The sequence below is a fragment of the Harpia harpyja genome, chromosome 11 (genome assembly GCF_026419915.1).
Source record: "Harpia harpyja isolate bHarHar1 chromosome 11, bHarHar1 primary haplotype, whole genome shotgun sequence".
Classification (NCBI taxonomy): Eukaryota; Metazoa; Chordata; class Aves; order Accipitriformes; family Accipitridae; genus Harpia; species Harpia harpyja.
In genome coordinates, this window is record NC_068950.1 from 21,160,128 (window position 1) to 21,173,808 (window position 13,681).

General features: G+C 37.0%; 1 protein-coding gene across 2 annotated transcripts in view; it reads left to right on the plus strand.

The window, feature by feature from the left end:
- NR5A2 (nuclear receptor subfamily 5 group A member 2) overlaps positions 1-13,681 on the plus strand; it is a 99,867-nt gene that overhangs the window by 31,397 nt on the left and 54,789 nt on the right. The gene's annotated exons all lie outside the window — the stretch shown is intronic.

The following is a 13,681-nucleotide window of genomic DNA, read 5'->3' on the forward strand; positions in this document are numbered from 1 at the left end:
AGAGAACTTCCCAGCATGATGATAAAGTTTTCCTGTGTTCCAATAATAAAAGTTGAACATACCAGTAATTTCCAGTTCCTCTGTGGTCGGGCAGCCTGTGAAGACTAAATCAAAAGTACCCAACCTGCAATATCAGTGTAGGAGTCGGAAACAGATGTTCACCGGACAATACAATTTGTTGTCACTGTCGATACTATATGGCACTTTTCCCAACAGAAATTGTCTGTAGCTGGAAAAGAATGTAAAGAATGACTCATGCCCAAAATTATTATTATTATTTTTAAATGTTAAATGCTCCTTGTTTTCTTTTGTTTTAAATGACTGAATCAGGGAGGCATAAGCACTCAAAAATACAATTAACTGGACTTGTAGCATCTGTGTAGTATGTCAACCAATTAGTTTAAGGCTTTTTCCTCAAGACAAGACATTATGTTATATAAAAACCAGCAAGAGACAAATTCTCTTCTTTAGAGTCAGGGTGCTATAATGTTTAATCTTATAAATTATTTGATGATCAGTAGCTATTAAACAAAAAGCACATGGTGGGAGGTAAATGGGACAAATCATTTAATGTGTATCTGAGTATGTATTTATAAAGATTATTATTATATTCAGCTAATAGTATTTTTATACATATAATGATATTTTTAAGTAGTTTCTTTCTGTCTTGGAAATTCTAATAGGCCATTTGGGCATTCAAAACTGATCGAACACTCAAATGAGCAAAATCCTCTGTTAGAGTAGCATATGATGCCTAGCCTCGATTTCCAAATTTCATATTACAAAAGCAGATGCACTAGATCATACTTACTGTAAAAGGCAATGGATTGGGCTAGGTGCTCTTTAAATTAAATATTAATTTTTTCAGGGACACATCAAATATATTTAAAAAAAAGGGGGGGGTGTGTGCAGAAAGCCTAAGTGAAATCAGGCCTAAATACAAATTAATATATTCAGTAGGAGTGTCAAAGAGAGCTAAAATCTGACTGCCAGAGCCCTTCGATATATCACCTATATTTTACATGAAAAAGTAACACTCCAGGTATTTTCAAAAATGAAGGCATCTGGGATCTGAATTGGAGTTCACTGAAACCAGTGACAAAACTCGCATGTAACCGCTGACTGTTTTATCTCTGGCAGGCTTTCTTTAGAGATATTAAAAAGAGGAAAACGTGTGTAATCACAGGGCCCAAACAAGAGCAAAAGATTTTAGCACTGTAAAATCAAACAACTGTCTTATTTTTACAAATGCATGTGGTAACACTTCACAGTAATCTTTTTGTAATATTAAATTTGCATTTACTGTGTTTGCTGTTGCAGTGTTCTGCATCGTTTAATGCTCTACATCAGGCTTTAGTCAATGGGAAACATGAAATGATTTTCAGCTGTGCATTTCTTTATAACTACTGCATGATTTAGCCTCAAGTCCTATGCATAGTTCAACTTTTTTTATGCTTTTCGATTTAGTGAATTTAGCTATACTTTCATAGTGGAACACTACCCCTGCAGATGATTTTGGGTAAGAGCTTGAGCCCTGTGCAAAATTTTCAAAGTCAGCATGTGGTAAGACAGGATGAAATAGCTGATGAAATGTTTAGCACACTTGTAAGCAACGTGCTGAATTCTTGTGTGTGTGTCTGTATATGTGTATTTTTATATACATTCATGGGTTAAACTGAGTTTTTCATCAGCTAGGTGTTGGCAAGTGCCAAAGTGATTTAGGATTAGAATGGGATTTAGGCTGACCAAGCTACAGTTGTATTTCTCATTTCATCATCATGCTAGGATACTGTGACAGTTGTGGTTTTTTTTTTTTTAATTTATGAAATAGACAAAATTAAATGTCCATACCAGACGTACCGTTAGGTTACAGGGAGTGAAAGAGAAACACTGCATTAGGCCTTATTCTTTTGTCTGCACCCAGCAGAGAAGTCCTGAATGTACAAAACAGCTGGGAAACTTCCTATGTAGTGCACAGCTTGAAAAACAAATTCAAGATTTAAAAAAAAAATCAATCTGATTAAGCTTTATTTCAAATGACTGTTATTCTGGTTCTCTAGTATATCTCTTTGTAAAATACAAATCAGTACAGATGTGTGTTATCTGGGAGCATTGCATAATTTTTAATACTAACTCTACTCTCATTTTAATCGTCATGACAGTTGAATCCCAATAAATGTTTTAGACATTAAAGACTTCTCATTGCAATACCAGAGACAGCATGTGCTCATACAAAGTTTTAGTATTACTTAGAATTTCAAAAATTACTGGATTAAAACAGAGCCATTTGCAAAAGTGACTATTCCACCATTTTCAATGATACTGCTTTTTATGTGTTACTTTTTTCTGCTGCATGACACTTTGCTGCCTCTCCTTGTCAATTTAATTTTCTTTTTTGAAAAAGAGAGGCTTCAAGGAGGAGGCAAATTTTGACGTTCAGGTTACAGGAAAGATTTCTGAAAAGTGGAAGGAAAAAGAGATTACTGAAATTAGCGTGAGCATGGCCTGCCTGCTAGCGAGTGGAGCGAGCAGTATTTGGAAGAGAGGGAACCCCTGGCCGCCGTGTAGCATGGCTGTATACACCAGAGTTAGTTAGAGTGCTCTGAATCTCATCTTTTGATCTCGGGCGATATTTTTCTCTGTTATGTCACAGAGGTCACCTGGCTCATGTGTGACAAACTGCCTGCATAAGTCACAGTGCCAGTGGCAGAGATTTGTAACCATGTCCCTGGTCCATTGCCTTTGAATTATTTCGCAGGCCCTCTGCTTTACATTTACACTCTGTCGGAAGATGAACAGGGGAAGGGAGTAAAATCAAGGGCAGGGTCTCATCCTGAAGGACAAGGGGAAACAGGTGGAAGGTTAATGGCCCTGGAGCGTATCCACAAGCCTCTCAGGCTTGATATATGGGCCTCAGGCCTAAAACGGGCATTGGCTTTCAAAGATATATTATTTCATTTGAGGAGAGACATTCTGGAGTTCCTGCATTTGTCTGCTGATAGATGATCCTGTGTCCACAATTGGTTATGGCGTGTGAGTTTTCCTTGGGCCTGCTCCCGTACATAAAAATTTTGCTGAGCTCTCCAACCTTTCGCATGCCTGTGAGAATGGGATGTGTGCGGGCCTTTTGGCAGGCGGCTGGATTTTTGTTGCAGCTATTTTTGTAGTTCCTTTTGAAGCACCAGGCAAGTGGGGGATGAAAGGCGCTTCTGTTCATTCATACGCGGCTGGGCAGGGGCAGCCTCATGGGGATGAAAATGGGGGAGAAGAAGATGTCAGGGATCCATTATGCATACATGTGTCTGCAGCCCAGGCGGAAGTCGCTCTGTCTAATCCCGTGTTTTATACTGGCACATGCCCACAGAAAGAGAAATATGGGGAAATCATTTGCAGGATTTTTACAGCCTCTCTTCGTTTATGGTATTTCAGTTCTGTCAGGGTTTTTGCATGTGCTCGAGCTCATGGGGAAAAACTAAAATAGTGACTCCATGTCTTAAGATCACATTTATTGGGGCCCTATCCAGAACAGTTACCTCAGGCACCTCATAAAAATGAGATGCTACTGCCTATGTCTTCGTAAAGTGCCAGAGGACCCAGAGCCAAATCATGCTTTCGCATGCATTAAAAATCTTTAATGGGCTTAAATGAGTAGGGTTAGATACAGAGGTCTAATTCTGCTAAGTGCAATAGGACTGCACTGCGGGCAGGGCAGAGCATTGGCAGGATCTGGCCCTTGCTCCATCTGTTGACCCCGCTCAAGGAGGCACCTAGGCGTGCGCAGAGGCAAAGCTGAGGCAAAGGCTTCAGTTCAGAGAGGGAGCAAGTCCTGGCCTGGATTCACTGCCACGCTGGCATTCCCACAGCATCTTCTGTCATTGCATAACTGTCCTAAATCATGGCAAAATCTGTTTAAAACCCAAAGAGTTCAAAAACAATTAAAACCCCTTAACATATATTATGCTTTAATGTAGCCTACGTAACAGCTTGTTAAGTTGTTCTCTTGATTTTAAAAGTATACTTGTAGTAACTTATAGGATTGCATTTCTAAGACCTATTACTCTCTGACAGCATGATTTAAGGAAAGGTGGATGTATATGTTTACTATATAAAGTATATTCATTTAGGTTTGTTTTAACAATAAATAACTGTTCAGTTTCAGTGGATAGATTTTGAGTGAAAGAATTCACATTAATTATACTTAAATATCTCCCAGTTCTACCTTTTTAAAATTTTTCCTATACTACTAAAAAAGCAAAGTAAGCACAGTATACATGTCATAAGTTTCAATGTAGTTTGTTTGTTTTGCTTTTGTTACAGTAAAATTTGTACTTATATAAATAAGAAGATTAGTAGGTTAGTAGATTAAATTTAAGCCTAACTCATGTCTCGGTCTGAAATTGTAATTGAGGTGTTGTACCGGTACTGTCTTTGAGTAATTAAGAGCTGTTTTTGCTGTCACTGAACTCAACTGCTAAACTCTCAGCACTTTAGTGTGAGCAGGATCAGGCTCATTCTGCATTTCAGTCAGTTCCTGTAGAAAATGTCCTGTTGTAATGCAATTATTCTCTCTTCCTTTAGCGTCCTGCAGACTTTAAGTTAGACAAGCAAGCTAAAGACTTGAGAGACGTATTTAGTGTCTCCTGCAGCAGTAGGAAGGAAATCTGAGGACTTGTTAAAAGGAAAGATTTAGAAGCAGAAATTCTACAGAGAGAACTGAACAGAGTGTTAGCAGGCAGGAGGATCTGCTTTTCCACTTGTTGCTTTGATAACGGATAAAAGGCTGTCATGAACTGCAGGCTACCAGCTGGGAGCAGATAGAGTAATCCCAGCAGAGGGTTGGCCCCAAACTACACAGGCATTCTTTTAAATCTTTGAGACTGTTGGAAAGTTGTTTTTCCCCTACCATCGTCATCATTATTCATGATGATGTTTTCCACCCTGGTTTAACATCTTGGTCTCGTAAATCTACTTTACAATACTTTTCTGTTTGAAATGTAAGCAAATATCATGGAGACAAAGATATTTCAGCTATTTCATTCAACTGCCTAAAGATTCCCAAAATAAATTCCAGAGAACTGGATCAGGCATAAAATACCACTGCCATAAGAAAACCCTGTTGTTTGATTGTAAAGGTATATTGTGCCCAATGTGTGGATAATCATACGAACAATTTGTAATGTATGTCTTCCTGGTAATCAACACACTCTATAAATGAAATGTAGAGGATGTGTTACTTGTAACAGAGTAGCAACAGAATGTCATTTGCTAGAAAATGAGCCGAAGTGACCCCTGCATGGTGCAAACACAAGGACAGACAGAGCCCAGCAAACCCATGCACGCCTAGCCTTACTTGCGTGCATTGTGCCACCAAGGTCGTGTTACCAACATGCTTAGACACATGCAGGATTGGGCCATCAGCATTTGTTAGCATTTGTACAGATGCTTGAGGAGCTGTGTTGTTTCAACCTGCATTATTGCAGAGAAAGAAAAAAAAAGTACTTAAAGCTCTGATTGTCATTCTATACTGTTCATTTTAGTGATATATTTAGGGGCCTAGCTTACTTTGTATTCTTATGTGTAATTACCCATATAAAAAACACCACTCATTAGTGTTCTGTTCCACTGACTTAATTATACCCCTTAATTAAATCTTGACTAACTGGGGGTCACTGCAGTGTCAGTGGGATTTGTCACTGTTTGTCAGCAGGTGTCTGGTCACATCTATTTCTGGTTCCCCTGTTGCTGTATTCTGCTTAAGAGCATGGTCTTTTCTAAATGCAAAGGAAGATTATGCATTACCTTACTCTGTTTCGTGCCTCACAAATTAAATGAAACACCAGTGAATCCGTTTTGTAATACTAGCACTCTCCCAATCTTTACATACAGGAGGTGGGGAATGAAGCAAATATAAACCTTCTCCGAACACAGTTCATTACCTCACTTGTGTTCCTTTGCAAAGGCTTATTCTTTCTGTGCTCAAAAGCCATGGTCTTATTAATTTATCAGATAATCTTGTGTTCAACAGGCATAAAAATATATTGCAAATATCAATCCAGGATACTTCTCCTTTCCCCTACCTCCTAAACATGGAATGAATTTGAATCATGAGCAGCAAGAACGAGCTAAATCAATATTACATGCATAACAAATACAACATGGCATGTGCTGCTATTGCTGTGTTGCTCAGAGTCAGAAGACCGAGGCTCCCGATTCAGTGTGTCCTGAATAATTCAGTGGGAGTTCTGCATATGCAATAAGTGCATAATAGTGCCATTTCTTTCTATTTCAAATTTGCATGTTTTGGGTTTGTTATTTTAGAAAGTTACTTAGGGGAAATATAATTCCCATGTTTACGCATATAATAGGCACCTAATGTTCATCTGAATAATTGATTAGTCAAGTCAGGCTTTCATAATTAGCTATTGGCTTTCTAGTATAAGCCCACAAAACACTTGTCAATCTACAGACATTTTTAATTTATTAATATATATGTTATCAAAAGAGCTGCGGTAGTTACCTAGAAAGCATTTATTATTTATTCTGTCGAGGCTGAGGAAGCATTTCGATTCTAGACATGTATTTTCAGTCTATTGTAACTTTCCCAGAAGATTATCTTTTTGTTCTGAAAGTTTTCATGAACGTTCTCTGCCTGTGAGCGCTTGCTTACAGTGGAAATTGGAAAGAGGGTTTTTAAAAAAAAAAAATCCATTTAGCCATTCCTGTGTTACACAGAAGCTAGTGACATGTTTCATTGATTATAAAATAATGTGTATCACTTATTTGTACTCAGATACCTAACAACCATCTAAATAGATGCCACTAGCAGATATCCCTAATGCAGCCATAGATTCTGTGACCAGACAGATGCATCTGTTGATAGCACCTGTGACAGTGATACTGCAGTTAAGAGTTGTGGAGCTATGTGGTAAATTGCAGAATTATAAGATAAATTGTATTTATTATGAACTTCATGACCTCATTTGAACTCTACCACTAATCCATTTTTGCTTCCTCATATTCTTGACCAGTTTTCAAGTAGTTGTTAAAGGGAAAAAACATCCTCCTTACTCAAGAAACTGTGCATTTTGAGCCCACGATATGAAGTTCATAAACCAAAACATTTGACTATGAAATCCAGAATGAAAATTGTTCAATTCTTACAAGAAGTAAGTTAAAGACCGAACATCTGATAAAATGAATGGCACTAGAAATTTTGTGGTTTATTTTATTGGGAAACAAATTTCACATTTCCATTGGGAGGCAGCATTTACTTCTAGCACTTGTTGAGTGTGGGACACCGAATTTAAAAAAGATATTATTATTATTTATGGAAAAGGTGTTTTAGTTCTGTATATGCTATAAGTTTACTTTCCCTTGCCCCTGTTCAGAAGAATCACCTTCGTTTTAGTGAAAATTTATAAGCATCTGCTTCCCATCACTGAGATCAGGACAAATGCTTCAAATAAACATGTAAAGTGCTTTCCTGAATCAAAGCCCTTCTGAGGCCTGTACTATTGGATGGGTATTAAGTAAGTTCCTTGCTTTGTAAGTGGGAAGGTACAAATATAATATCAGAATTCTAAAGCCCTTTTAAATCTAAAACTCTTATATTATAGAATAGCTTTTTAGTTTGTTTGGAAAGAACATGATGTAAAAAACACATCATAGTGGTAGAAAAAAATGTATGCCCATTTTGGTGGTGTGATTTATTTAATTGTGGTTCACCACTATGAATTATGTGGTCTCACAAAATTCACACAAGTCCTGGAGCAATACTACAGCATCTTGTGTACCATACACATGTATGTATTATGCATAAATTCTCTCTCAGTTCCTACTTAAAGGTAGAAGAAATATTAGAATCCTTCGCTTTAAAAGAAGTTTGATAACATACCTCCCATTGAAAAATGCAAATACATTTCTAAGGGTGTCATTATAAAGTCCCTCCTCCACAATACATGTATCTTGTACTAATATAAAATTTCATTATGTATTTTATATCCATTGCAAAATATTAGAAAATTAAATGCTGCATTGCAAAGAATACAATATCTGTGTAGGACTGGGAGCCAAGTTTCCAACTGCTGTTTTAATTTTCTAGATAACATTTTGTGCAGTGTTAAAATTTCAATCACTGTTATACTAATATAAGGATTTTCTATTGGGATATTTTTAAGCATAGCAGTTTCTACCTGGAAAGTATTTATAGTTTAGGCTGGTGGACTAATTAAGGATTCAAGCTGTGCGAGCATTGAAACATCCACATTCTCAGTATTAACGTACAAAGTTCTCACCAGTTCCCCTGTCTATTAACCTAAGAGTTCAGTAACATTTCCCAGTGGTATTGTATGGCTAGCTCGGTTCTTCCATTTAGACTTTGAAAGAGCATTGTTTTCAAAAAGTGTTTTACAACTGGAAATAGATGTATCTGCTAAACAGATTCATATTTTCATGATTAGACAGGTGATCTGATCACAAGGTGGAAAAGAGATCATATACATAAACAATGAATTAAAACCCTGAATAGGATTGCTAAGTCTGTTTTTCTAGGTTACAGCTAAATGAGAGCCATTATGTGGGCTTTCAGATAAACTCACAAAGCTCTTATCTATATAAACCTGATAGATCTGCCATTATTCTTAGTGACTAACAGAAGTTATATCATTCAGTTTCATTAAAAATGCATTAATCCTTTTTTAGTAACCTTCTTCTAATTCATTGATTCAATTATACAGTGAACAATAAAAATGTTTGGTATAATAAAAATACAGTATTAAAATGTGTTATACACAAATATTTCATTGCAATGAGATTATTCAGGGTTTTAAAAATATTAACAATATTAATATCATGCTCTGAGACAATAAAGTGTATGTTTTTTCAGCATCTCTGAAACTATATTTCAAAAAGATTAGTCTTTAAAATGAAAGGCCTGAAATGGTTGCTTATAGTATTATTTGCGGTCACTTCGTGTACAGACTTCCTGTAAAGCTGGTGACACTTACAAGCATAGGTTGATTAAGGGACAGAAAAGTGTTATAGGACGTATGCACATATTGCTCGTAAATATTGTGAAGCCAGGCTCCTCTGATGAGATCAACTCCTCCCGAAGCCACTGGCCTTTGTACTAAGACTCCCAGGGTTGGACCTTGAGTTGATGCAAGTATTGGGAACATTTTGCTTGGAGGGCAGTATGCAGCATTGTGAGCAACTTTCACAGCAGTGCCAGCTACTGCAATCCCACTTACACCAGCTAAGTCAGTCAGACCACCGGGACTCCAGCATAGCTCTCGATCTGGCCATTCAGGTAAACCAATTGGAGTAATTCACCCAAGACTTTAATTGATTTTGACACAGCTAGTACTTTTTATCATTTTGTATTTGGGTTTTTTAATTAATTTTTGTGGTAGGAGAGCAAAATATCGTTGGTTGTATTATATGTATTATCTCAAATGCTGATAGCCAGGCATGGCTGAGCAGGTTTCTGTGCGAGACAGTCAATGTTGCTGGTTGCTGTGAAAAGCTGGTGTGATTTCTGCAAGTGTTCCAAGACTAGAGGAGAAGAAAGCACTTCATATTTTCATTAGTCATCCCTTTACAGTTTTACTTTTAATTCTTTCAGCAAAGCAGATTATTAAAAGCAATGACCTGAGGTCTTTATTCAGATATCAGACTTGCAATCCTGTATAATGTGCGCCGCAGGGCAGAGGTCACACCGACAAGTCTGTTAATGTAGTCACTCTGGGATAAGATCAATCTCCATACTTCACCATATTGATCTAATAGCTCATTGGCACTTCCCTCTTTGAATTGATTAGCTCATGTGTAAAAGGAGATTGATGGGTTTCTGACCCTGAGGAGTCTGTCAGGGGCACACCCATGGCAGGGGAAGTGGATGTTTTCACTGCTTCATTTGGGTGGCTCATTATGTGGATGCCTCACGGGGAATAAGGGTCATAACATTGTTTTATGAATTATTTACAACAAAATATCAGGTTTTGCTTCATTTGGTGCTCTACCTGTACTGAATCCATTCTAAACACAGCATGAAGAAATACACATGAATGGCCAATTGTACCAAATATTTGCCTAAAGGGAACCACCACATATAAGTGACCTTAAAAAGCAATTTTACTAATATAAGGTAATTGTAATAGATATGAGGGTAGGAATAGACTTCATGGGTCATCTAGTCCATTCCCCTTATGCAATGACAGAATATTGATGATATCTAGAAATGAATTACATTTTAATTGCATATTCTGGTTAAGTACTCACAGTGAATCTAGTTCAGACATCTCAGAGAACTTCATATGCACACTGTACTGTAGAAAGAGGCAATCTGCATGCAACACGTGAGCTAAAAAATAAACTATGCATATTTCTCCATTGTTAAAAGTAACCTAAAAAACCCAGATTCAACTCCATTTATCAAATAGTCATATATTTGCAAAATGCATATATTTGACACAGTAGATTGGATTTTGGTGCCGTATGTGCTCATGCAAGAGGAAGTATAAAAGGAGCTGTCGCCAGAAGCTGAATTTAGAAGTTGGCTTATGTTAGGTTGTACTTAAAAAATGTGCGCATTATCAGAGCCTTCACAGATAAAAAGCAATAAAACTAAGGACTGGCTCCTTGAAGTCTTCTTTTGAAGCCCAGGCATTTTTGTATTTCTGTCTGCATATGAATTGTAGAATCAGTCTCAAAGACATTTATAATGAAATAATTTCTTATATACCATCAAAGCTCAGGATACTGTATGATACCATACCTAGGATGGTGTTACATAGGATGTCAGGTTATATGGTTATGCCACAGTACAAAAAATATTGAGCAAAATATTCTTATGGTGTTGTTAAGCTGATGCTTATATTTATGTAAGGAGACAGTGTGCTTCACTAATAATATCTTGTTGTATTATTTAACTGGACAGTCTGGCTTTATGTGGGGGCTTGGCAGTTTAAATTGAAAGACAGATAATTTTATTTACAGAGAAGTGCCCATGTATGCTCCATGCAGTCAGGCAACCCTTTTCTACTATTAGATTTACAGTAACATAAACATGTACTGCATAAAAACATAGTAATAGGCAGTCCCTTCCCTAAAGACCTTATATTTTAAAAGAAACACACCCTTAGGCAGATTAGTTAAAAAAAAGGAGAGCGCCAAAGAGAGAATTCAATCCATTACCTGTCAGTGAAATGATGCTGGATATTTGTATAATCTTGCACTCATTTATACTTTTAAATCATTCAGGCTATTTTATATACAAGAAAAATTGCCCTGGTATAGACTTATGTAGCCATATTAAAAAAAGTTCTAATACACCTCAGGAAAGCTTATTGGAGGCAGAGTCATGATGCACTTTGATAAGTCTGGGATAAATCTTCTTACATTTGGGTATCAAAGTAATATTTTAGTCATGGTAAATCTTCAAAAAGAAAACTCATATTAAACTTAATTACAAACCAAAGTAACTGGTACTCAAACCTAGATTAGTAGTAGATTGCCAGACACTTGAACACAAGCTATGCAAAAAATGATTTTTTTTAAGAAAATTTTGCCATTTTATTACAAGCTCTTGCCCATTGACCAAGTTTCTGCCAGTCTGATTAAAACTTAGCTCCCACAGTTGTGGTGTATGGTGCACTCATGGGTGAATAGGAAGTGATCAGAGCAACCTGATTTTGTTGTTCATCACCCCTGCTGTCATTCAGAAATGAGCTAAGAAAAACCTAATAAATTAGAAGTAGACTGTCTCCCTTCTTCCTAAACTCACAGCTAATCTTCTATTGCATACAGACATGTAGGAACCCAATTTAGAGACTCAAAATTTTGATACCTGTGTCCAGCTGTGACAGCAGAGAAAGTCAGAGGCTGGCTGAGCCATGTCACAGTCCACAGTCATTTTTACGTGTAAGGTTCCTGCTCATTCTGTGTTTTGTACTGCAAAAGTTCTTCTCACCAACATAACAAGCAGCCCCGATAAAATCAGTTTCTTCAAGGATCTTTTTAAACATTAATATTAATCCTAACTGCAGTGCTAATGTCTGTATGGGACCTGGGCAGAGTTGTGACAACCTTATTTTAATGGTACTTCAGAGATTTCCAAATTAGAATACAGGAAACAGGAAGTGGGAATAAATGAAACAAAGCCAAATGAAAGGATAAATGGAAAAAAATATTTTAATAGACATTTGCCTATTCCTTAAACATTCATTCAATCAACACTTCCTGTGATTTTTAATAGCATGGCTCTGTCTGCTCTTTTACACTTTGTCCGGAAAGGAGCTGATTTTTTTGAAGATTATGTTCGTAGTTGAAAGGGTTTAGCTAGATGGTAGTAGCTGCATGCCGAGAGCCTCCTGCAATGCTTTTAAGATGTAAAGAGATGTACTAAGTCTTTTGGGTCATTCCCATGTACAGTAGCTCATTGGCTCATGCATCACTGGTTCTCACTACTTCTCCACAACCTTCTTGTATGACTTCAGCTTCCTTTGGTGGTGTTTTTAAGCAACTTTTTCTATCAAGTCAGATGGATACTGGTTTAATACATGATAACCCCCATTCATAACGCTGAATTTGCTTTCGCTTTCTCCGTTATCATTGGGCCTTCTTTCTCATTTAATCTCTGCCCCAGTTACTGCTGCAGCCTTTGGGATGTAAGACAACCTTTCTGTGTTTTTTTCTTCATCAGTACACCATCTCCTTTCACATCTTGACTGAAGATACTGTTTCTCATAATTTCTAACTGCTTTTGCTGTGGCTCTTTTGGGCTGTTCTATCACAAAACAGAGGAAAACACAGTGGAATACATTTGTATGGCGAGTGCAGTGTTTTACAAGAACACCAGCCTCTATTGCCAAAGGTGTATTATAGGTGACTTTCTGTCCTGTTTAGCACGCTACAGCTCCCAGTCTTGAGACTTCAGATCCATATGTTTCAGTGATTCACGTATGGGCAGAAGGAAATACCTGCCCTTACATAGTTGGATGTTTGTCAAAAGTATTAAGAGGACTATGAAAAGTAAAATATAAACTAACATATTTTAATTCATGAAAAAGATTGCAATGCTGTGCAATCAAAAGATAAAGAACATTTAAAATACAAAACTGCTGATTTGATGATAACTACAAATGGTATGGAACATCCAATGTATTAGATTCTTTGTGTAGTTCATCAGTGTCCAACCCTTGGTATCACTAATACTTACCTGGAAAATTATTCTTCTCTCATTTACACTGCTGTAATGTTAAAGTAACTCTTTTTTAGTCATGACATCAGAAGATTATTTGCATATTCCCATCGGTGTAACTGTGAATACAGACCTACCCTGTGTACACAAACCAACCTTTGTAGGTGTCACCTGTTAAAAGAGTAAGGTTATACTTCTCTAATGGCTTGCCTTTTTCCCATACTTCACACCCCTTTGAACAGCTGTACTGGAAACAAATGCAAACCCTATTAAGAAGAAGAGTAACCACATAGTGTAATTTAAACAAAAGCCAATTTAAGTAACTCTTGTGTTAATGCATGCAAAAAACAGTGTTCTGGGGCATACAGCACTTGAAAGAACAGGACCCTAAGTGTGTTGAGAGATTATTCTGCCTGCCTGTTACCATATTAAAAAGTCTTTCTCAAATCAGCATGTCTCTTGTGTCACAAGTTAAAAATATTT